At 41.0% G+C, this 23,113-nt stretch overlaps 1 protein-coding gene across 1 annotated transcript in view; it reads left to right on the forward strand.

Annotated features, from left to right (window-relative positions):
- CALD1 (caldesmon 1) overlaps positions 1–23,113 on the forward strand; it is a 178,402-nt gene that overhangs the window by 30,164 nt on the left and 125,125 nt on the right. Inside the window, 1 exon segment of the mRNA XM_017726269.1 lies at positions 7,701–7,785. The gene's annotated coding sequence lies outside the window, so the exon portion shown is untranslated.

Here is a 23,113-nt window from a genome sequence, read left to right on the forward strand (position 1 = left end):
TGTCAAAGAGAAGATGCCAAGAGAAAGGGCAGGGTTTTTTCCAAGTTATTTTTGAAAGGCCTTGATTCTTGGATGTCTGATTAGGATATTTTAGACCTGGCTGTCATTACCCTGGAAATCAAATGTTACAGCAGCTTAATACAGGCAGCCAAAATCATTAAAAGCTTTCCAAAAAAATTTATCTAAAGATACAGTTTTGTTCAGCCACACAAAACAGCAAGGCACTAATTGTAAGCTTAGCAGGGGATTCATATCTTCTGTCTTACATCAGTTCTAAACCAAAATTGTATCCTTTGAAGAGTGAAAGATGGGGTCTGCTTTGTTCTCCTTTCTGTTCTCATGCACATCCACACACATTTTTCTGTATCAGAGATTTATTTCTGTGCTTGGGTTTCTTTCTCTTTTATGTGTACATAATAATGATCTGTGTGCTGTGCTCACCTGAAATTCACACAAAATGGGAATCAAATTCTGTGGGAGCCTGAGCTGCAGGATCCAAGTTGGGCTGTGTGCTCTCCCTGCATCCCAGAGGTGAGGAGTAGCTCCACTGGGTGGAAGCACCTTCTTAGGTGTGAATCTCATCAGCGTTGTCAAGACCTTGATGGGAGAAGCTGCCGTGAGCTCAGGTCTGTCTGAGGCCTGGGACATGGATCACTGGGTGACCCACAAGGTAACACCCTCGTATTCAAAGGATTTTCAACAGCTCATTTGTTTCTTTTGTTTTATCCTGGTCCTCAAATGTCAGCCTGGGGTTATCCATGGCTTGTTCCAGATTGGACAACATAGTCCTGTTCTGTGTTTTAAAGCAAAGGTGGTTCTTCATTGTTCCAAAGGCTTTTTTTTAACTTGGTATTTCTGCAATGTTTTGCTTTCTTTATCTGCTTCTGGCATAAAAACACGAAACTGAACAGCTCTAATCAGAATTACTTCTTGGGAAACTATGAATGCAACAGTTTAAGATACTATATCAAACTCTCTTTTAGTCCCAAGGCAAGTGTTGTTACAGTGAATATCTTGGAGTTCATAAAATCTCCTATATAATGATTGCTAGTTCATATGGTGTTGGACTCCAGTAGATCATCTTTCCCAGACTCAGGTAACCTACCTGCAGAAAATAGATGATGATTCTGAAAAACTTTCAACCCTGTGTAGCTGCAAGTTGTTAAGTGGCTTTCTCAGTACTTATTTTTAAAGAAATCTTTAAAAGTTACCTTCTTTCTGTGGTGTATAATGGCTTTATGATCAAGGTTTTTCTGTGTTGATCTCACAGTTCTTTGCAGTGGAGTTTGGCATTGTTTTCCCTTTTGTCACTGTGACAAACTGAAGCACAAAAAAGAAGAATGATTCCTGTGACAGCACCAAACTGGAGGTGCTGCCAGCCAAGTGCTTTGTCCACTATGTCACGCTGTGCTTTGAAGGCACTAATGTCCCAGTCCAACTAACATCAAACATGTTACTAAAACTATCAAAATATTTTTTATCAAGGAGATGGATGGGATATGAAAACAGGAAAAATACTTTTTACAATGGTTGACAGCATCATAGAGCTGTAGTAAATGACAAATCTTTTGAAAAATCCAGCAAAGGGTAGAATTAAGAATTATCTTCTTAAGATAGATTCAAGCAATAGTATAACTTGTGCTCTGTCACATGACATTCTAGCATGCCCAAGTGAGCCAGACAACTGTGTTGTTGTAACCCATATTCAACATTCCTATCAGTAAATCTGCTCAGAGGGCCCCATATCCGTACCTTGTGTGGGTACTATCATTAAATCTTTTTTTGCTACTGCCTGGAATTTCATTATGAGCAATCAGTGATGTAATACTAAACCTATGGAATCTTAAACACGTCTCAAAATCTGTGGAATAAAGTAGATTCCTACCAAATCAAAAAGATGCAGCATTTTTTGTTGGTACTGTGGTTTTCTTTTTCAAGTGCCACATTCCAGTATTTTTCCAAACATATTTCAACTAAAATGTCTGAAAATAAACTTTCTTCAGTAGGTCTGTTTCTTTTAATAAGTGTTGTTTCTGCTTTCTTCTCTCCCCTGTTTCTGAGACACAATATTTGGTTTGTTGAAATACAAAATATCTGTTACATGCTGCCCCCTTTTGCATGAAGAGTGCTTTTTAATTGCTGCTGGTTGCTGTAGGAGCCTGTCTTTGGGATTCTATGGAAGAGTCTCTCTCTATTCTTGACATTTCCCTGTGGTGCATTAATAAGCCACATGAACCGTTCCAGTTTGAAATGAAAAGAGGGAAGTTTGCCTTGCTTGGTTGCTGGGCTTGACCAGGAGCTGTGCTTAGGAAAAGTGGCTCACTGCTGGCTCCCTTACTGCAGTGCTTGGGGACGAGCTGAGGGCAGAGGGGGTCTCAGCCAGAGCGAACATCCATGGATGCTCCGTGTCTGCTTGCCCAGCCATCCTCCTTGCTGTGGAACAACAGCCTTTAAGGCTCTGCCATTTGTTTCCTGCCTTATTTTGGGGTTTATCTCTAGGTGTGTGGCTTTGACAGCTTTGTGATTTTGTTGTGCCTTCATATTGCCACACAACCTTCAGCCCCATCCAACTCTCAGCCTGTCACGAAGCTATGCTGGGTGCGTGCTGCCAACACAGCATTTGTCAAAGTTAAGTATTTGATGCTCAGTACATTCCCAACTTGTAGAACTCTACTTGTCCTCCTGATGCCTGTCAGAAAACCTTTGCTTCCAAAACTTTTTTTTTTTTTTTTTAAAAGGGTCAATTTCAGCCTCGTAGCAAAGTCTCAGTCTGGGGGAGATGTTGTTTGGTTTGTGTTTTATTCCTTACGTCCCCACACATTGAAACTAAAGAGAACTAAGTTAAGAAAATGAGTGCTGAAGTAAAAATGATGGGGTTTAGGGTATAGGCTACCAATAGTCAGTTTAAAGGGAGCACTCAGTAGGTCTTCTACTGTGTACCAAAGTTGGAGTTAATAACCTCAGGGACTGGGGTGTAGGTGAGGGTTCAGCATGGTGTGACTGGATACCAGAGAGCAGATGATGCTTTAAACTCTACTCTTCCTTTGTGAGCCTGGTGACAAACTCATCAAAAGAGTTTTGCAGTTTTAAGGGAAAGCAAACAAATAAAACCTCTGTCCCACAAACTCCTGTCTCTTCAGAGTTTTCTTTGAGCTATAAATTAACTGCTGATACTGGCTTAGGGATTGGCCATCTGCCCAATATAGCTGTCCCACAAAAATGTACAGAATCTCTATCTTTCAGTCTCCTATGAAGAAAAAACATAGAACAAAAATATTGGGGGGAAAAAATAAGTAAAACAGGACGTGACCTTCTTTGGAGTAAAGATATGGAGGAATTAAAGGATCCTCAAAAAGCCATTCTTTTCTAAAATGCCAATGTTTATGTTGATGATTGATTCCAGAACTGATAGAGGCAGTAGGATAGACAGGTGGGTGGTGGAAGTATTAGCCAAAAATGTCTAACCCGAGATTTTTAAAGAGTTCTGTCTGCATGTGTAGCATTCACATGGCATGTCATGTTTTTTATGCTGACAAGGAAACAACAGAACGTGCCTTGCTTTTTTTCCCTGTTATGTAGGGGAATATCACATGTTGGATTGTCATCAAATTGTTGTTAATGCAAGTTGTCACAAATTCAGCTTCATGTTTGACTCATGGAAGAGACTAAAGCTGTACTTTGAGCAAGGCTTGTACCTGACTCTGCTTTTTCTCAGTAGTGAAAAATAATGTGAAAAAACAAGAGCTGCCCTAGTTCAAGTAACAGACAAAACTGCTTTAGGTCTCTTTTAAATGCTGTTAGAGGAGAAACTCAGGGACATTTTTATAGGTAAAATGAAAGTGTGAAAGAAGCTGTCTTGCTAAAACACCCAGAATTATTGTTTTCCCTTTTTAACTATGCCCCTTCAACCATTCACATATACATACACACATCTATGTATATATATGTAAAGCCTATGAAAAGTGACATCTTAAGGGAAATTTTCAAAAGCACGTGAGAAGTCTGTAAGCTGCAACCTATGACACCTTTCTGTCAAATTTCAGTCTTCAGCCTGGTCAGCTGGAAGAGTTGGGAATTTGAATCTGAGGATGACCCTACAGAGCATTCCAGCTGTGCTTTTGTGTACGTGTGGTTCTGGGCTGTGGGTTGCTTGCTGTAAGGGCACCAAAGAGGTGCTGCTGTCTGTGATGGGTGGTGGTTTTCATGTTGTCTCTACAGGTGATTGTAAATGCAAGATGATGTTTCTGATTGCCCTGAAAGAGATTTTCCTGCCATTTGTCTCCTTTAAAGTGTCTGCGGCCCAGATCCACTTGAGTTGTAACATCTTTTGATCCTAGGGGCTGAATAAAACCAGGCCAAGTAATCCCTGGGAATTTATGCAACCAGAATTGCTAGGAAGTAGGGAAATTCAGCACATCTAATGCTTTCCTCTGAATCAGTGCCATACCTGATATGATTTCAATGAGTATTTTGGCTGCTGTTCATGCCTCCTGCTTTAACAGCCCTTAGCCAGGGCTCCAAAGATGTTCAAAAATCCAGGTTTGATTTCTGTAGGTTTTTAAATATTTGTGCAGTAATGGGGAGAGTTGTCCTCAGCACTTTGGTCAACCAAAACTTCAAAGTTTTTGCCATTTCCTGAGTGTTACAATGAAATAAGGCATTTTGTTTCTTTCTTTAGGTTATGGAAAAGAAGGTCAAGCTTTTCTCAGCAGACTGGAAATAGGTAGCCCTTGGTGCTGTTGTTTTTGCTTGCTAATGCAGGCTTTACCATCTAAGTGTTCCCATACCTAATCCTGTGGAGCATGCCCATGAGGATTGCCCTCTGTGAGAAGTGTTTCTGAAAATGATCATTTCCCCCTTCCTACAGAGACCAGAATTTCACATTGGGAAAGAATGATGGAAAAAACATGATTTAGTTTGCTTATAAAATGTTAAATGTTCTACTGCTCTGTTTAGAAGTAGCTATCTCTAGTTATAAAGTTATGAAAGAAAGATGGCACTGACTCCTTGACGAAAAGAGAAAGTTTATATTTCCACAACTGTTTGGGTTTGGTACTCAAACCTCAACTTCTGCCACCTGGTAATCAGTTGATCAGTATGTAAGTAAATATAATGATGAGATGATCTATAGGAGATTGAAGAAATAATGAGGTAAATAAGGTAAATTCCTTTGTGGTGCACTTTGTGCTCCTTTTAAGGACGAAGAGCAAGATAATTGTCTCACCTTTTCTTTGGGTGTGTCATCCAGAGATTTCTTGAGTATGAACCAAATAGATTAATTTGATATAAGCTTTTTAGTTATTGGTATCCCTTGACTTTGATATTTTGCAGACTATATGGTATGAAACAGTATAAAAGTGTATCAGCAGGTGGATTAAAACATTCCTCTTGCTAGCATTTGCTCATTCACGGTGTTTCACTGGATAGATCATAGAATCATAGAGTGGCGTGCACTGGAAAATGTCTGAAATATATTAGTGAGTTTTGTTTCAATAAGAAATTCTTGAAGATATTTGGCAAAATGAATTTGTTTCTTAAAAGTTTTATTAAGCACTGTGCTTAGGACTAGAGATTAAAAACAGCCCATGAAAGAAAAATATGTCCTTAGTCAGGAATGTGTGTGTGTGTTTTGGCTCTGCCTCAACAAACGTGTGCCTAACTTAAAGAAGGTGAGTAATCTTGTTTGGTTGGTGAGTCGAACTTGCTTAAGTACCCTGTGAATGAGAGCACTTAGGAACGACTTGGTGTGAAGGTATCACAGGAAACAGGGCTAAGTGAAAGCCTTAGAAAGAAAACAAGATGTTCTTCTGATTAAGACTAATGTCCACCTTCAGAGCATTATCTGCAGAACATCTCAGCAGTCGGGAAGTTACACAACTTGAAGCTGTTTAACTGTACTACAATGTACCTGAATTTATATTTTCTTCTTTGTACGTAAATGGTGCGGCATTTTTTGGTTTTTTCACAGCTACAGGAAGTTAAGCAGAGCTCCTACTTGAAAGACCTGATCACCTCATGTAGCTACATGACTCCTGAATGGCATGACAGTCCTTGGATTTTATTGGGGATTGGAGTAGGCTTGCATTTTATTGATGGAAGGATAGATCTGGATTTTCTCTGGGTTAGAACGTGCAACTGCCATTGACTTTATGGGAATTTTATTAAAGCTGAGATAGTCCTGTAACCTGGATTTATGCATTGCACAAAGAGAACCTGCATTCTTTTCACCGGATCTACCAGATTTGGTAAACCTCAGGAAAAAGTGGATTCCTCAGTATTTACTATGATACAGTGTTGGGAAGGTCCAGAACAGAGTTTCCTGGAGGAACTGCCATCTGAGATGGACACAGCAGTGCTCTTGGGGCAACAAAGATGTTTGTTGTTTTTGTAAAACAACAGGATGCCAGTTGTGTTCAGCCCATGGTGTGGAGCACAGTGCTGCATGTGTGGAGGAGACTGATGCCCTCTTCATTCCATCACACGCTACCTTCAGAAACCTCGATTGGCAGGCAGTATAAAATTGAAACAAACACCTCAAAATTCGCTAAAATAAGCAACCTCCCTGCCCCTGACACTACTGCTTCTGGATTTAGAAGTAACGGTGTAAAATTGCACTGTCACTTGCAAAAGCGTGTTTTTTTCAGCGTTTAGTCAAATCTCTTGCTCAAGACAATGAGTCTAATGAATACTCTTAAGCCCACCTGCTGATTGTGTTGATTAGGTGGGAAGGTAAACTCTATTTGTCTAATTAAAAGCTGATTGTGAAGCCAGCTTGTTTTTGGTATCTTTATCTGGTTTAACAGAGAAAGTAAATTTTTCTGCACCTTGTAATTCCAGCCTTTTGTCTTCTGAGTGTATGAAAATTTGACAGTTTTGTCTTTTTTACTGCGTCTGAACATGGAAGTGGATAGGAGTCATCAGAGCCTCTGAGCAGCTTTCCCAGCTGGCTTAGGTTACTCCAAATTGCAGATCTGAGTCTATTCTCCCAAGAACTTCCTCCAGTTCTCCCTGAGGCATCACTCAGAGGCAATTTTTTCTCACCACATGCTGTCTAAGTTACCATTTATTCCAGCTATTGCTCGAAGGTGGCTGTTCTATCACTGTTGCAGTCAAAGTACCTGTCCAGGCAGACAAACAACCTGTCACTGAAAGCTGTGTAAATGCAATCCAGCAGCCATGCTCAAACAGCCGAAGGTTTTTGCATCTTTGACTGGAGGCAGCCAGCAATCAGGAAGCTCTGCTGGTCCACAGCCAGAAGAAATAGGGAATTCCCTCAGATTTTTTTTTTTTTTTTTTCTGAAGCAATTAATGGGGGCGTAATCAGGTTTGGCTCCATATTAATCGGTGCAGTTTGGATATTAAAATTCTCAGTTCTGTGGCTGATGCTTCCCAGGCTGTTCTCAGGATTGCATTACACTGTGGTTGGGTTACAGTCATGGCAGCAGGATCAGGTGAAAGGAAGTGGGACTTGAGATGCATAGAGTGGTCTGCCCTTCCTTGCTTGGGAGTTTCTTCCTCGCAGAGGAGTCACTGGAAAAAGAAAAGGAGCAGCAAATCAGTTTAGTCAGTGGTGCAACAGCATCTAGCAACTGCAGCAAGGATCAAGACCTGTTTTGCTTTCTAGATCATCCTAACTGTAAAGTTTTTCTGCCTTTGGTGCCCTCTTCATCCCCCCCATGTAAACACTTTTATCTTTCCAGTGCCTGTGAGAACCATTGGGTTACTCAAAGAATCCCTTGGGAGCTGAAGAGGCAGCATCTTCCAGGCTCAGGGCTGTCATATCTGGTGAGATATATGCTGTTTATGCTGCCTTTTTTTTTTTTCTGGAGCTATGTTTTGTTCAGTTGAGACAATTGCTATCATGAGCTGCACTTTAGTGTTAGCTTAGTTTCCTTTGAAGCTCAGAGTCTGGTATGGAAAGAGGTTGCTTTGGGTTAGTGATCAGCCTGCTTTGGAAGACACTTTGTGGTAGTCCTTGATCAAACTGACTGCCAGAAATTACTTGTACATTTGGGAATCTTCCACCTTGATTTTTCCCTTTTTTTTTCATGCTAAGGTTTATAAGTAAGTATGGGCATGGTAATTCAACACTCTAAAACACTGAGAAATTTTTCCATGTTGTGGCTCCATATTAATCTCCTGGTTCCTGGAAATTACCCGAGTGGGAAGGGGGTGTTTTTCCCTTGGGAAGGCCTAACTCTTGTGTCTTTGTCATTAACCCTACATGTGGCCATCTTTGCACGCACAGGGTACGGACTGAGGTAATGAGGTCAGCTCAACAGCCACACCAGGCTTTCTCCTGGTGAGAGGTTATGAATATGGAGACCATTATATGTCATTAAGATAATAATGCTGCTGAATATGTCAGTGAAGTCAATGACTCTCTGTTCCCCAGGTGTTCTGGTTTTAGTTTGATAGGGACATGTAAAAAAATGTTCTGCTTGCCAGGTGGGAGGAAATTTGCCTTTCAAAAGATTGTTGCTTCAGCACTTGATAGGAGTCTTGCTAAGAAATGATGATTGTAATAATAAATGTTCCCAGGCTGTACTTATTTTATAATTGCTGTTTAGCCCAAATTGCTCTGAGGAAACTCCATCATTCTGACTGCACAGGTGGAGGTTATGATGTCATGCCTGGCAAATTCACTGATTCAAAAGGATGCAGCATGTATATAAAATACTACTGCAATGCAGAGTTTTAGCAGTGAAAACTAAGGAAAACAGAAAGGATTCAAAATTTAAGTGAAGAAGCCAACCTTGATGAGGAGGTGAGGAAAGGACTTGCCTTGAATGGTTTCCTTGCTTGTTGAACACCTCTCTGGAGTGACTGTCACTTTCAGGGGCTGTGTCTTGCGTGATCTGATCTGATGTTGACTTTTCCTATAAGGGGAAGGTTTGTAAGCATCCCAAGAAGTTATGGCCATACACGTGGTAGGGCTGGTGGCTGTTGTGTCTGCATTCACTTTTAGTGAGTTTGTCTCTGAGTTCACTGTCTCTGACTTCTGTTGCCTCAGTACCGTTTTTCTTGTTCACCTTTTCTGATGACTGGTGTTCACAGGCAGATTCAAGTAGCCAAGCAGAGCAAAGTCCTGAGCACATACTGAGTTCCTGTGGTCAGCTGGACCCTGACTGCTCCTCTGGCCTCTGGCTATCCCAGATTGTGTCAGGAGACGAGGGAAAGAAGAGCCAGGGTGAGCTGGGCTGAAGCCAGGAGAATAGAAACCTAAAAGTGAATTCGTTGGGCAATACTGGCTCCCAAACACAGTTTTTTTATTTGCACATAGATCTATAAAGGCTCCAGTTTCAGTCCTTGGGAATAATTGAACCTTAAGCAGTAATAAACAGTGCAATATTCAATTAGTGAGCTGTCCTGAGAAAGGCATGACAAAGTAAATTGGGGGTTTTTTTTGAGGCTGTTAACTATGCTGACAGAGAGTTGGTTAATTCTTGAAGGATAATGTTTTGGGCAAAGTCCCAGCCTCCAAATGCCTGCAGGCAGACTTGTCCATATTTGTGGTATATTTGGGGTCTAGTGTTCCTCCTTTGGGCCATATATTTTAAGAGGGAATTTTAATGGAAGGAAACATTGCTGCAGAGCAACAGCCTTCTCTGAAACACTTTCCAGAGAAATTTTAAGGCCAAAGGTCTTGTTTTTTCAGGGCAAAAGATGTGAATCCTCTAACATTTACTTAGTTATAAATAGCCATGGGCAAGGCTCTAAGGATGGATTCCTGGGAGATTGTATCGGGGTAGTTATTCCCCAAACTAAGCAAAGGTAGTGGTTGTCTTTTAATTGTTGTGTTGTCTTTGGTACAGAGAACACCACTATTAAACAGATAGAAAATAATTATAATAAATTTGAGGTTTTCACTCCTCTCAGGCTCAGGTGCTTCTTATTTCTCTCCAGTCCCAACAAGAACAAAAATGTGTCTTATTTCTGGGAAGAGATGACAGTTTAATGCTGGGGGGGAACGTTCATGCTAAATGTTTTGGTTCTCCAGCCATGGCATCAGTGAGGTGGCAGGAGAAAGTGCAACCCCATGGGGAAAGAACTTAGCTGGGGTGCACGAGGTGCTGCTCTTGACCAGCTGGGCTTGGGCAGGGAACTGCATTTCATTTACCCACACCTCTCTTCCCCCACCTGTAAATCGGAGGGAGGATTATGACTTTCCTTTGAGGGATGCTGTTTGAAAATGTTGTGTTACTTTCCACTGCAAACTAAATCTGCTGGTCTCATCACTAATAAATAGGCGAGTGTTATCTAATTCCCTTAACAGGCTAGCTTGCCTCCTGCAGTGAAATTCAGCCTCTCCCAGTGTAGGTCTCACAAAGCTCAGCATGCAATTTATGCATCACCCAAGAGTTAACATGAAACCCAGCTGAGACAGAAGCCTTGCTAAAGAGCCTGAAGGCCAGAGCCTCTCTAAGTGCTGTGACATTTCCAAACAGAAGCACAGCATTAGAGGTGTCTTTACAGACTCAGGAGTCTGCTGGACCACTGGGCAGTCCTGGTGTATGTCAGGCATCTGCACCATCCATATGCATACCCAGGAAAATAACTCCTGGCTGTAAAATCCTAAAAAATAAGAAAATGCACAGCATTATGTCTTGAAAAAGGAATGCAGTTTCTGATTTGCTTTCTAATTTTCTGTATCAAGAGTAAATGTACAGTAACTGAACTGACTGGAAAATGTTTGGTAATAAATACATTAGCTGAGACCTCAAATAGCAAGAGAAAGTATTTTTCAAACACTGATGTGCTTTTGTGTAGATGTGTTTTTTTTGTTAGTACTTACTAGAGAAGAAAAAGTAAAGCTGACCTCTAGTAGCTATTAGGTATCATTCCAATATCTTGCAGTGTAGCATTTATTTCTACTGATGTAAGACAGGTATTGAACTGTAAAAAGTTGTAGCCAGACTGTGTAAGATACTTGAAACTTTAGAGAACTGAAGAGATTTCCCACTGTAACCTCTCGTATGCTATCTGTACCCCTAAAAATTACAATTAATACCCAGTACTCAAAAAAAAAAAAACAAAAACACAGGGATTAAATGACAGAATTGCTGCTTTTTTTGGTGGCTGTTGGTACTATCATATATGCTAAAGCATTCCGACCAAGGGCATGTGGCTGCAATGGAATTTGATGTACAATCAGTTTTAGGGAACAGCCTGTGCCTTGTTAATATAATCCATAAAAGGCTTCCAAACTTCCTGAAACCAGTCCCTTCTGTTTCCAAGTCTGCATATGATCTCATAGGAAATGATCTGGGAGAGGCCAGCTAATCCTTTTGCATAATCAAGGTAGCATTGCTCTTTTAAGGCCTAAAGTGAGGAGTTTCAGTGATATAAGCTCAATGATCCCCTTTTCTTCTGTTGACAAATCTCTATTATCAGGCCTTGCAATGATTTTGGTGGCATTTCAAAAAAGAGTAAGTGGGAAGGCTGAAGTGTGATTTGAAGACTGACCTTGATAATGTGATTAATTTACTTTGTCACCCTTTGTCTTGGCTATTTCAAAAATCCTAAACCACTTGCTGCCCAGTGAAATTTGGAAGACTGAAATGCAAGTACTTAACACAAGTGGGCAAGGTTGGTTTATTTTGCAGTGGGCTCAGAGGCAGGTAAGCAGCCTGCACCTTGCCAAGTTTCATAAAAGGCAGTAATAGCAAAAGAGTGAGGAAAACACCTGCCCTTTGTATAGGTTTGGGATTGTAAAACCTCTCCTATGTGCATTAGCAGTAGAGAAAGTAAGTGTGTTCTTGTGCTGGAGCCCTTGAAAACCTCTCTGTTTACACAAACCCAGAGTGCCTCATACAGTGCATGTTCTTTTATATCCTCGGGATACCCAGGATTTCCTTAATATATTTATCCCAAGAAGGGAAACACTCCAATGAGCTGCTGTCTCTGAAAGCCTTGTACGGCAGCAAGCGTCAACCTCCCCTGGCAGGGCAGGGAGAACAAAAGGCTCTGGGCTTTGTAACGCTGCACAAGTACAATTATGGACTACTTCATGTGAATAGGCAGCCACTGCACCAGGCTGAAATTACAGTGAGCCTAAGCAGAGGGCTCTGTGGCACTCTGCTCACTGCAGAGTTGTTAAATTTGGCACTCTGCTCTGGGCTCCAGTCAAACATTTTCTTAACCATATTAGGATACGTGGAAATTGGCCAGCCAGCAATAGGCCTTCGATGTACTTATTGCTTGTGCTCATATTTTATACAGTAGACAGGCACTGCTTCTCTTAAAAACGAGCAGGTTTAATAGAGTAAGACAAACAGAACCCTTTAAACATTGTCCTCAAAGTAGGGTAAAAAGAGCATTTCCCAAGACAAAGGACATTGTTATAACAAAGGCTGTGGTTCCCTTGTGCTTTTCATCCGTAGATATTGATCATCCTGTAAATCAGATCCCAGTATTTCTATATTGTGCTGTTACTCAGGTGAAAACAGAGTGAAGTGAGCCTGGCTGGCTCTGACACGAGCATTCCCGCTCCCTTTGCTGGCTCATCCAAGGCATGGCAGTCCCAGTAGAGAGGGAAGGCAGAACACTGGATTGGTGACTCTCAAGATTTGCTTGAGTTTAGCTTACGGAGCAAAACTACCTGGGGGTGGTGCAAGAACAATGGGCCTGGCCTGTGTTGCTTCAGAGGTAAGGATGTCTGAAACTTCCCCAACAAGGGATAGAATATTCTGCTGGAGAAATTCCAAAACAGAAAGTCTCCAATCTTTAACTGACAACTTCTTGTTCTCAAGGGATGAGAATTTGGGAAGCAGCAGTGTTGGTTAAGCATATTATCAGGTCTACCCTGTCCTCTGGCAGATTTTGTTATTAAAATTACTTTTTTTCATCAGTTAATGTTTTTATAATTTTTAGTTTACTGCTGGTCCCTGTAGCTGTAAACCTTTTTTTTTCACTAAAATGGTTCTCTGTCCTTGCTAATGTTGTTCTAATACTTGCAGATAGTTGTCACATCCCCTACTTAAAGCTTAGTTGATGCATCTGTAGCTCTTTTAATCTCTTAGTAAGTCAGGCCCTCTCTGCTTGCTTAACACTTTTATGGCTCTCTGGGTTGTTATTGTCATTCAGGAAATGAGTTCTCCAGAGCTGAGTGCAGTATTCCAGGTGTGATCACCACAGAGCTGTATTAGGGATATCACCTTTCTGCCCTCTGTGTTTCACTTAGTGTTGCATGGACTCTGCTACCACATCAAGCATTATTTGATGCCTACTGCAAAAAAAACAAGGCCAAATTTAATTTTTGATCACAAATTTTGGTGACATTTTTCAAAGATGCAGAAGTAGCTGAATCTGTGCCTGTGGCTTGTAGCTCAAGGCAGCACCGTGCTGCCAGGAGGGCTGGAATCATCACATCATCTCATCAGCTTTTTGCTGATGGTGTGTATGAACTTACACAAGTCCTTTGACTACTTGACCCTCATGGCTGTGTTAGTGGATAATTACACCGTAGTAGCTGCATTTGGTAAGGCTGTGAGGGTTGGTTCAAGTTTGTGCATGATCTGGAAGACATAAAGAAGTGGAAATGTAAAATATTTGGGCAAATGGCTGCAGAAAACCACATTACATGACCTGTAAGCCTATGCTGTCCAGGCTTGTGGAAGTTGAGGAGGGCCATCAATAAAAATCCTGTTTCTGTATAATGATTTATTTGCTAAAAGAAGAGGGGAACTAAACCAAATGAAAATAATGAACTTCTTATTGAGTGTAACCTCTCCAAAGTTCACTGAGAATATGGTTTTAACATGTCGAAATTTGCTTTGTTGTTTTACCCAGCTGCTGATTTTTAATTTGAGAGACCAGCACAAGCAAGAATACATTTGGTTGAGAGTCTTGGAAAAGGAAGTAAGCCTGTCTTTTATTTAGGCATGTTTATATCAGCACAGAATGAATGCAAAAAATGTAGCAGAGCTAGGAGTGGGGCATGGAGAGAATAAAATATTGTTTTTGCATATATTCTGAACTCATGTAAATTATGACACATCACAAATGATTCTTCTGAACCCAGGCTGGTGAATCCCCTCACTGGCACAGCGTATGGATTTATCAGGTTAAAAAACCCTGCATTTGCTGCGTGAAGCAGCTGGAGGCAGACTTTTCCACCTCTACCCGTCATTTTTAAGATACAAATCTGGTGAAGTTTTCAGCACAGTAGCATTCAGTTGATGATACTTTGTGAGGACCTGGTCTTTATTAGTGTTATATACCTGGTGAGGGGGTCTGAGTATTGTAACATACCTGAAATCCAGGCTCATTCATGGGCAGTCTTCTTAACCAGGTCCAGTACTGCTTATGTGAGCTGGGAAATTTGCAGTGGTGGTCCCTGAGGTTTACAAAGCCATGCATGATTTACAGTTTTAGTAAGCAAAGTTTATATTTGGAGGTGAATTCTCTGAGGTGGCTGAGGATAAACAGTTGAAAAAAAGCTTTCTTAGTGATAGTTGAATTTTCCACTGCACATAGCTGCTTGTAGAATTTGGTGTTTGGAAGGTTAGAAACCCACTTGTGTGAAAGTTACTGCCCAAGTATAAAGGCTTTTCTGCAGACTGGAGCCATGGATGAGGACTGAAAGGTGCATGAAATGTTTAAAAATTGTAAGGAGGGTATGCAAGGATGCATGAGCTCTTGGGGTAGGAGGGAGGGGATTTCGGGGGATTGATTTTCATGCTCACATCACACTAAAACAAAATGGATGGAAATGCAGCCTCAGTACTGAATCCACTTAAGGGAAATGAAGAAGGAAACATTTCTGTTGGTTTCCATTTTAGATCCATTACAGAAAGGAGCTCTGCTGTAGGGCTGTAGTTCAATTCAAGAAGCATTTCTATGGAATTTTGGCATTAGGGGGACTTCCCAAGAACAGCTACTGTCCAGAAGATATTCCAGCTCAAATCTTCTGAGAGCAGTTTGAAACGTTGGCACAATTTCATCTGAAGTCTGATCCAACTTGAACTGTGAGAGGAACATAGGAGGCTCTGATTTGGATCTAAATGGCTCCTCTCTACACTGTCCAACTTGCACATAAAATGTGCAAACAGAAGAACATCCCAACCAAGCAAACCCCCAAATGACCCCTTATAAAGGATATGAAAAAAAAAAAAAGGTTGTACAGAACTTGTATTTGATTGGACTAAGATATATTTTGAACCACGGATAGGAGCAGAGGACAGCATCTCCTCAGCAGTGAGAGGGGAGGTTGTGGCAGGGGAGACATGGCACAGAAACAGAAATGACCCACACTGCACTTGTGGGAAGTGGAGCCTCTGTTTGGGATGGCTTTGAGCAGCCTTAGCAGAAATTCTTTCTGCCACAACTAATTCACTTATTACTGAATTACTTATCATGTGCATGTGGACCTTTGCTGGGTTTAATCCTAAACCACCAGTGTAGGAACCCAGAGTGCCGAGAATATTTCTCTGCCTGTTTTTAAGGGTTCTTACCCCCCTGAATAATACTGTTTTAGCCTCAACCCTTGGAAAAAATTACCAATGATCAGACAAGAATTAGAAAATGCAGTGGTGTGAATTAGGTGATAGACTACTATGTAAGATTGTCATAGGGTGAAAAATTTAGAGGTTTTGGGTTTCTCTTTGTAGTAAATAGATAAGAGTAAAAAAGTATTAAAATGGAGGATTGTTGTTGTTCTCTAAACCTTCTTCTCCTTCTTCTACTACTCCATATTCTGCAGTAAAAGTAGTTTGGAATGATTGGATAGAGAATTCCGCAGTTCCTGCCCGTGTTACTGAATAATTGGTAGGAAAGTGAAAATAATGTACCTTTTTAGTAACTATTGGTTAAATTATCTTTAAAAGGCTGTGTAAATCTTGATAATTAGAGACTCCTCTCCTGCTTTCTGTGCTCTGTGCTGTACCTGGGTCAGGCTGGTGGCTCTGTTCCTCTGATAATACTTAATAAACAGCTATCCAGCAGCATTGAAACTCCAGGAAAAGTCTTGGTTTATCTTCGAAACTCCTTGCAAGGACTTTTAGAAAATTCTCTCCCATCAGGAGGGACTTGATTTATGGCATGGTTTGGTGTCACACCAGGACTGGGTTGAGCTCTGTGAGCAGATACAGGAATATTCAGCAAGATGCCTTGGTTTTTTTGTAGCTCAGTTTTCCCACTTGGAATAACCTGACCTGACAGATCCAGATTAGGTTCTGTTCCGTTCTGTGTTTGGTTATGCCAGAGGTGTATTTGCATCTCAGTGACACTGTACAACCGATCGTGTGAATATTCAGTGAAATGCAATTCCTGCCTGAAGTGTTTCCAACTCACCTAAAAATAGGCCTGTCCAGAGAGGGAGCAGAGATGTGGACTCACTTTTCCAGAGGTCTTAGATTCTGTTTAGGAGAGGGCTGGGTTTGGAGCCTGGTGTCCAGAAAAGGCTTCCAGTTGCTGACTTGCTAAAGCATGTTATGGTCTAAATAATAATGGCATTGCTACAGGGAAAAGAGTCCTGATTTGAGCAAAGGGGGTCTCAGACCCTTGTAGACGGTTGCTTTGAAGGCCAGGTGACTTTGCTAAAGGAGTCACCTGTATGACTGAGTGTGGCTGTGACAGCAGGAAGGAATGGGCTGGCTGGGCTCACAGAGAATCCAAACTCAGAAAATCCAAGCTCAAGAATGAGTCTGGATGAGCTGGCTACAGCTTGGATCCAGACTTCAAAGCCTTCAATGGACTTCTAAATAACCCAATAGGAGATTTTTCGATTCGATTCTTTTTTCCTAGACATGAGACAGCAGTATGAAGCTGAGATCTGTGTGTGTTCTGGGTCTTGCCTCCTATTTTATGCGTATAAAAGGCAGATGTTTTGAAGCACTGATAAATTATAGTCCACCTGTGTTGCCCTTGGGATGGAATAATGGTGTTGCTTTGGATGTCTTTTTTTTCTATGTGTCTCCTTCCATAAGCCTGTGGCATGTAGCAGGGTGAGCTCAAGAGTTAGTACTCCATTTACTTGTGTTTTGGGGAGAAAAGTCTCCCTATTGCTATTTTCCCTTCCCCACTCCCCATCACCTATCCTATTTATTTCAGAATTTTAATCATCCTAAGAATTTGATTAAGTAGCTTGGATATAAAAAAAGATTGTTTCGTGACTCTTAATAATGTGTAGATGTGCACGTGAAGTTAAAAGTTAAGTGCATGTCATGCTCCAGACTGCAAGCTGAATGCTGAGGGATACAGAAAAAGAATTTCTCCTGTTTTTATCCTGCTTGTTATTGCATGATTTGATAGGTAAATTGTGGATTAGTTTCATCTCCTTACAAATATCTTATAGCCACTCTTGGAGGCAGGATGCTGATGCTGGTAGAGTGGCAGCTGTAGCTGATATCAACTCGTGCTGTGCTGGTGATCCAAACAAGATCAGAGCTGTGGAATAATAGGAAAAGGAATTTTATAAGCAAATTAAATACGTGGGGAAGTTCAAGTGGAAACAGTAGTGGTTAAGGGGAGAATTTCAAGGACAGGAAATAGGTACGCAGTGAAAGTTAAAGCTGGTAACTGTCCATTGTATTTCTTTAAATGTTCATGTTCAGATTCCTATTTTTTAAGGAAAAGAAATTGAATTAATGGACTTTAGAACTGTATGCTTGGCAAAAAACCTCCCTGCATCTTGAATTCATTATACTTATACAGCCATCCCAAACTGGCTTTAGATTGGGGTTTTGTATGTTGGTTTGATTGTTATCTATGGTTAACAGTGTCCATAGTCAATGTATCTTGGGTTTTGGTTTTGTTACATCTGCCATCGATTTTTGATACCTTCTGGCTATGAGGATTTGCTGCCTTGCCAGTCGAATCCTTAGGAACCTCTGTCTGCAAGTGCTTCTTGGGAGAAGGCAATGACCATGCACTTCCTCCTCCATCCTGGGGTCTTGTGAGGAGCTCCAGCTTCCTGCTGTTCTTGCTGATGACACACATGTAGCACTTAGGCTGAAACTGGCAGGTAGTATTAAAAAATATATTAAATAATACAGAAGATAGACTGGAAAAATGTCAGCAGCTGATGGGGTTCATTCTATTGGCCCAAAGCGGAGGTTACTGTTTAAAATTAGTTTTGAGTGGTGTATTTTGTTCTGGAAGTGTCCCATGCAGAGGTTTGCAGTTTGCCTCACTTGACCTGTAACAGTGCTTCATTATCTTTCCATTTACACGTTTTCCCAAGGGTCTAAATTAGTGGGGAAATTGCTGGTGTCAAGGGAGAAAATCAGTCTCTGTTGCTCCCCTTTAAGCACATTACATCTTCTCCTGCCCTCGGGGGACATGAAGGGTTTATCATTCTCTGATATATGTGTGAGAATTACTGGTTTTTAGGCTTGGCAAGCCCGACCCTTCCAAATTCTCCATGGACACCATGTTTCCTAGAGCTCTGAAAACTTTCATTGCTCTCTTCCAGCTGTTCCCCTGTTTCCTGAGGCAATGTATACCTGTGGATATACTCAGGTTTCCAGCCAGGAACTGACCAGTACCCAGGAGGGAAGGAGTGCTGTTTGTAGCTGATGTTTCCAAACATATGACATTGTTCCTACAGTGTGATTTGCTACCAGCCCTGGGTTTTAGTTTTTTGACTCCTTTTTTTTTTTGATCTGTCAATTACTGCCTCAGTAAAAGATTCTCTAGTGTTTGTGAAAGCAATTATGTATTTTTGGAGAGATTTAACCCACAAATTGGGAATACTCACTGAAAATGGCCTGATTTTGCATGTTCTGGTTACTTGTCCCTTCACTTGCAATTCTTAACTTTCATGGGGTTTTTAAGCTATTAATAGCAAAAGATGTGTCAATGAATATTGTCAGTGATCTATCTGCTCAATGGCTTGGGCTGCCTGGTATATTCAGCCACATTCTGGCTTCACAGGATAGATCAGGCTAAAAAAACAAAATACACTGAAACAGGGAGGCGAGCCCTAGAGCAATGAGGGGAATGAAAATGCATGTGTGAAATGCTTCAGTGAGGTTCTTGCAAGTGCTTAGAACAGCAATTAGAGAAACACTTTGTGAGAGCAGGATGCATCTGGAGCCAAGTTTCTTCAACACCTATGGGTGTGCTTCATATTAATTTTTAATATCTGGTTTTAGAAATCTTGAGAAAGTAGAGGTAATGCCATGACAGAAGAACAAACGTATTTTGTTGAAAGTAGAGTGAGTCCTGTGGAAGATATCATGTTATTAAAGTGGAAGCCACCTCCTTCCATGTAAGAGGGACAGCTTAAAGTGAGGTGCTTGCTCCTCCAATCCTCCTTGCTACACCATGACTTAAAGACTTTGGAGTCTTTGAAGTAAATTTGTTGTAGTAGCAGGAGAATCCCGATCACCTCCAGCCTGGCTTCCCAGAGGCTTCCTAAATGCTCAGATGGTTGTTAATGAGGAGGACAGGTCTTATAAATTCCCTAAAGAAGTAAATTGAGAAGGTGTACATTGGTGTAGCAAAGAGATGGTCAGTTCCTAGCAGCCGTTTTCCATGGTTTGAGTATGCTGAATTCAGAACAGCAGACCTAGAGGGAAAGGTTCATCACTGTTCTTTAATGCTACTGAGCTGTTCATTCAGTTCAAGCCAGCTTTTTCTACTTTGTAAAACAGAGGGGGAATGAAAAAGAGTGCCTGTCAGCGTAACTATGCAGTAGAGAAAACAGCTGTGGAAATACAAGGCCTAGGAAATATAAGATTGGACTTGTTACTGTAATGAAGCATAATGGTAGGAATTCACAATGTATCTGTTATTATAATGAAGCAGAGAAAAAGCTCTAATCCTCTGAAGAAGACAAGGAGTTTTTTTATTATTTGCCCAGGTGTGGGTGTGATGGATGGGGCCAGATATCAGTGGTGTAACTGATATCAGTTCTGTGTGGGTAAAGCTGAACCTGGCCAATATTCTCAGCAGAGCCTTCCTAAAGGGGTGAGCTTTATTGTGTTGGTGACTACCCAGCCACAGCACTCACCTTCAGAAATATCCAAGCTTACCTCTTAGGGTGATAACTGATACGCTGTAGATTTTCATAGTGCTAGGAGAAGGAAATACCTGCTGTTTCAAACTTTCCCGTGCACTGCACGTTTTTAAGCTCACCACCTTGTCTTCCTTTTGAAACTGCGGAAAGTTTTCTGGTACTGTGGTGAATATGTAGACCTTAGCTGGCTGCTAGGTATTGTTTATAAAATTCTGTTTGTGTATTTACAGAAGGGTAATTGAAATCCATGGAAACATGAAATAGACTTTCAAGTATGTTTTGAGCCAGGATCTGAATTACAATAAACATATTGATAAGTCACTTGTGCAAAGGTAGATATTTGTTTTCCTCTTCACAATGAAACAGAAGTGTAAACACTGAGAATTTGCTTAGTAATGTAATATCTTATTTTTGTAGATTTGTGAAAAAAACAAGTGTTTTCCTTTTGCCTCCCCACCCATTCCTCTGGGACATTGTTAGAATCTGTCTGATCTGATGCAAACCTAGGGAACTGAAACAATTTTTTATGGATTAAAAAGAAAAAAAAAAAATTGGGTTTGGTCATTTCCCCAAGGCCTCAGGAATGTTAGTGATGTCACTTTTCTTTCCTCAGAGTTGCCTTTAAGAGTTCATCTCTGTTACAAAGGCCATGATGGCTATTCAAGAAACATTTAAATAAAACTATGGCAACTGAAGTCTCTATCTCATCAGCAGGTCGTGGTTCAGTGACAAATTATCCATGAGGGCTCATAGCAATCAATAAGAAACATTGTAGTTGGATAGTGTGATGCATCTGTGATCCAAATCCTCACTGCTGATTCCTGGTGCTAGCAAGCCAGCTGCCAGCTTCACTTCCTACTGGCAGGCTATGTGGTGGATTAGGTACTGCCTTTGCTTGCAAAGCCATGGCAGAGCTGGTACAAAGGTGTGATGCAGGTGTCAACACCATGAGCTAACAGGGCAAAACTGTGGGCACAGATGTTCAGATTTGCAGGCTTTGGTGGGAGGTTTGTGCACAAACCTAGTGAGTGTGAAACCTCAGTCTGGGTGTAACTGGTCAGCCAGTTGTGAATTCAAACTACCTTGGTTATCCTTAAAATTGCAGGTGAAGTAGTGCTTTCAGAAAGAGGGTGTAGGTGAAGGAAATTAACTGCTCACAGTTACCATGCTGGATGAGAGCCACTTCCATCTCTGCCCTCAAACTTCTGTAAAAGTCTTGTATGGCGTCAATTGTGTATTTCTCATGTCATTTTTCATTATATAACATATTCCTACTCTTGAAATCTGGTTTAGATGACTAAAATACATATGTAAAAATGGAAAAAGGGAGATTAAATTTACATTCCTTATGAGTGGTAACAACGAGACCTCAAATATTGCTGTCTTCTGTTTTATAAGTTATGATCTTGAGGCTTCTAGGTGTATCTGTTAGATCAGTGTTAACGTAAGTGATTCCTTTCATCCTGCTGGGAGTGGTGTCAGTGTTGTGCTGTAGTGAATGGTGCTAGGAAAAAACAAGATGAGTTGTTTAATGAGATTTAGGTAAGGTTGACATTAGGCTTGAATGTCATGGCTCCTGGAGATGTATCATAGGATTTTCCTTCCTCTAAATACGAATAAAGTAAGAGCTAAAACACATGGCCAGTCAGAAAACCTCCACAATGGTGAACATTGGTAAATAGCTGGATTGAGTCTTTGAGGATTGAAGTTATCCTCTGACTGTTCCAGAGATTTTCCATCCCTCATGTGGGAGCTAGCAAAGATGTGAATTCCCTGGGATTTGATCCCATAATGTGTCTCAGTGGGAAGCAGCATGAAGCAGGTTTCAGCACGTCGTGTTGAGGAGTGCTTAGTTGTAGGTGGGTTGTACAGTGCTGGCAAGAGTCACCCTGAAGTTTGTCTCAGGCAACCCTTTGGTTCCTATGTTGGATTCTGCATATTTCATGGTTGATTTAGCTGGGTTCACAGAGCTTTCTGTAAACCATGGAGTGCTAGGAAGAAATTTATGGGTTTGAAAGGATAACCAGCTTCATAGGGCAAATGGCACTGTCTCTGATTACTGTATGAAAGGAAGTTTGGGTTTACCACTAATTGCAGATAAAACTTAATATTTGCGAAGGAGACACGTATGATTTATTTATAAGTGTTTTCTGTTTCCATAATGAAATTTCCTTTGGGTTTAAGTACAGTCATTTGGAGGAAAAAGCAGAGGTCTGTGGCTCATTAGTTTCTGGTGGTTGTCAGAAGCCATTAATCAATTGCCCCCTTTACCAACATCGGTCCTAATCAGCAAAGCATTTAGGCACATGCTTAACTATAAGCATGTGTTTTGGAGCACTTTGCTAAATCAGGGCTTCAATGTGATTCAAGCTTGCTGTATTTTTTTTCCAAGTCTAAGGTTACCCTGAAATGACAGGAGCCACTAATACATCACCAAAAGTGTCATGCACCTTCCTCACCTGTCTTTCTAAAAAGTCATATGCAAGGGGGGAAAAAATGGGTCAATTTTTCCCTCATCCTTTTCAAATCCTACCTCAAATGGAGGCTGCTGTCCTGAATAGTAGGGCATGTGAAAGAGCAGCAAGCCAGGAGCAAGGGGAGGGAAATCTAGGGAAAGCAGTTTCCACTTGATTGTTTTGTTCTCTCCAATCTCTGTTTTTGCTGAAACTTGCTTGGTTATGAGGAGGAAAGAGGAAGGCAGCAGATCTATGTTTTGATACAGCCAGATGAATCCTGGTATGCCAGATCTAATAAATCTAGGTAGGGTATGCATCCATCTTAATGTATAGAGGAGATAGAGAGTAGGGAAACTTGAATTTAATTCTCCCAAGTGCTTCTACACTATTAAAAATTAGTGTTACTTTCAGCAGTGACTAAAGGTCAAGACTGAGGGTGATGTTCTCAGTCCAAGTCTTGTCCCCTTTGGCCCAAAAAGGATGCAGTCCAACCACAGCTGTCCTGCAGAGAAATTCCCTGGAAGAAGCAGCACTTCAAGTGGCATAATGCCAGCATGACTGCCCCCTTCCCACCCTTCCCATTTTTATTGCAATGTCAAAGGGACCCATTTTTTTCTTTACATTTATTCATATACTATTCCTAATTTAGTAGAGATGATTGAGAGCTCTCAGAAATTACAGCAGCTACTAGACC

Source organism: Corvus brachyrhynchos, unplaced genomic scaffold (genome assembly GCF_000691975.1).
Source record: "Corvus brachyrhynchos isolate BGI_N302 unplaced genomic scaffold, ASM69197v1 scaffold191, whole genome shotgun sequence".
Classification (NCBI taxonomy): Eukaryota; Metazoa; Chordata; class Aves; order Passeriformes; family Corvidae; genus Corvus; species Corvus brachyrhynchos.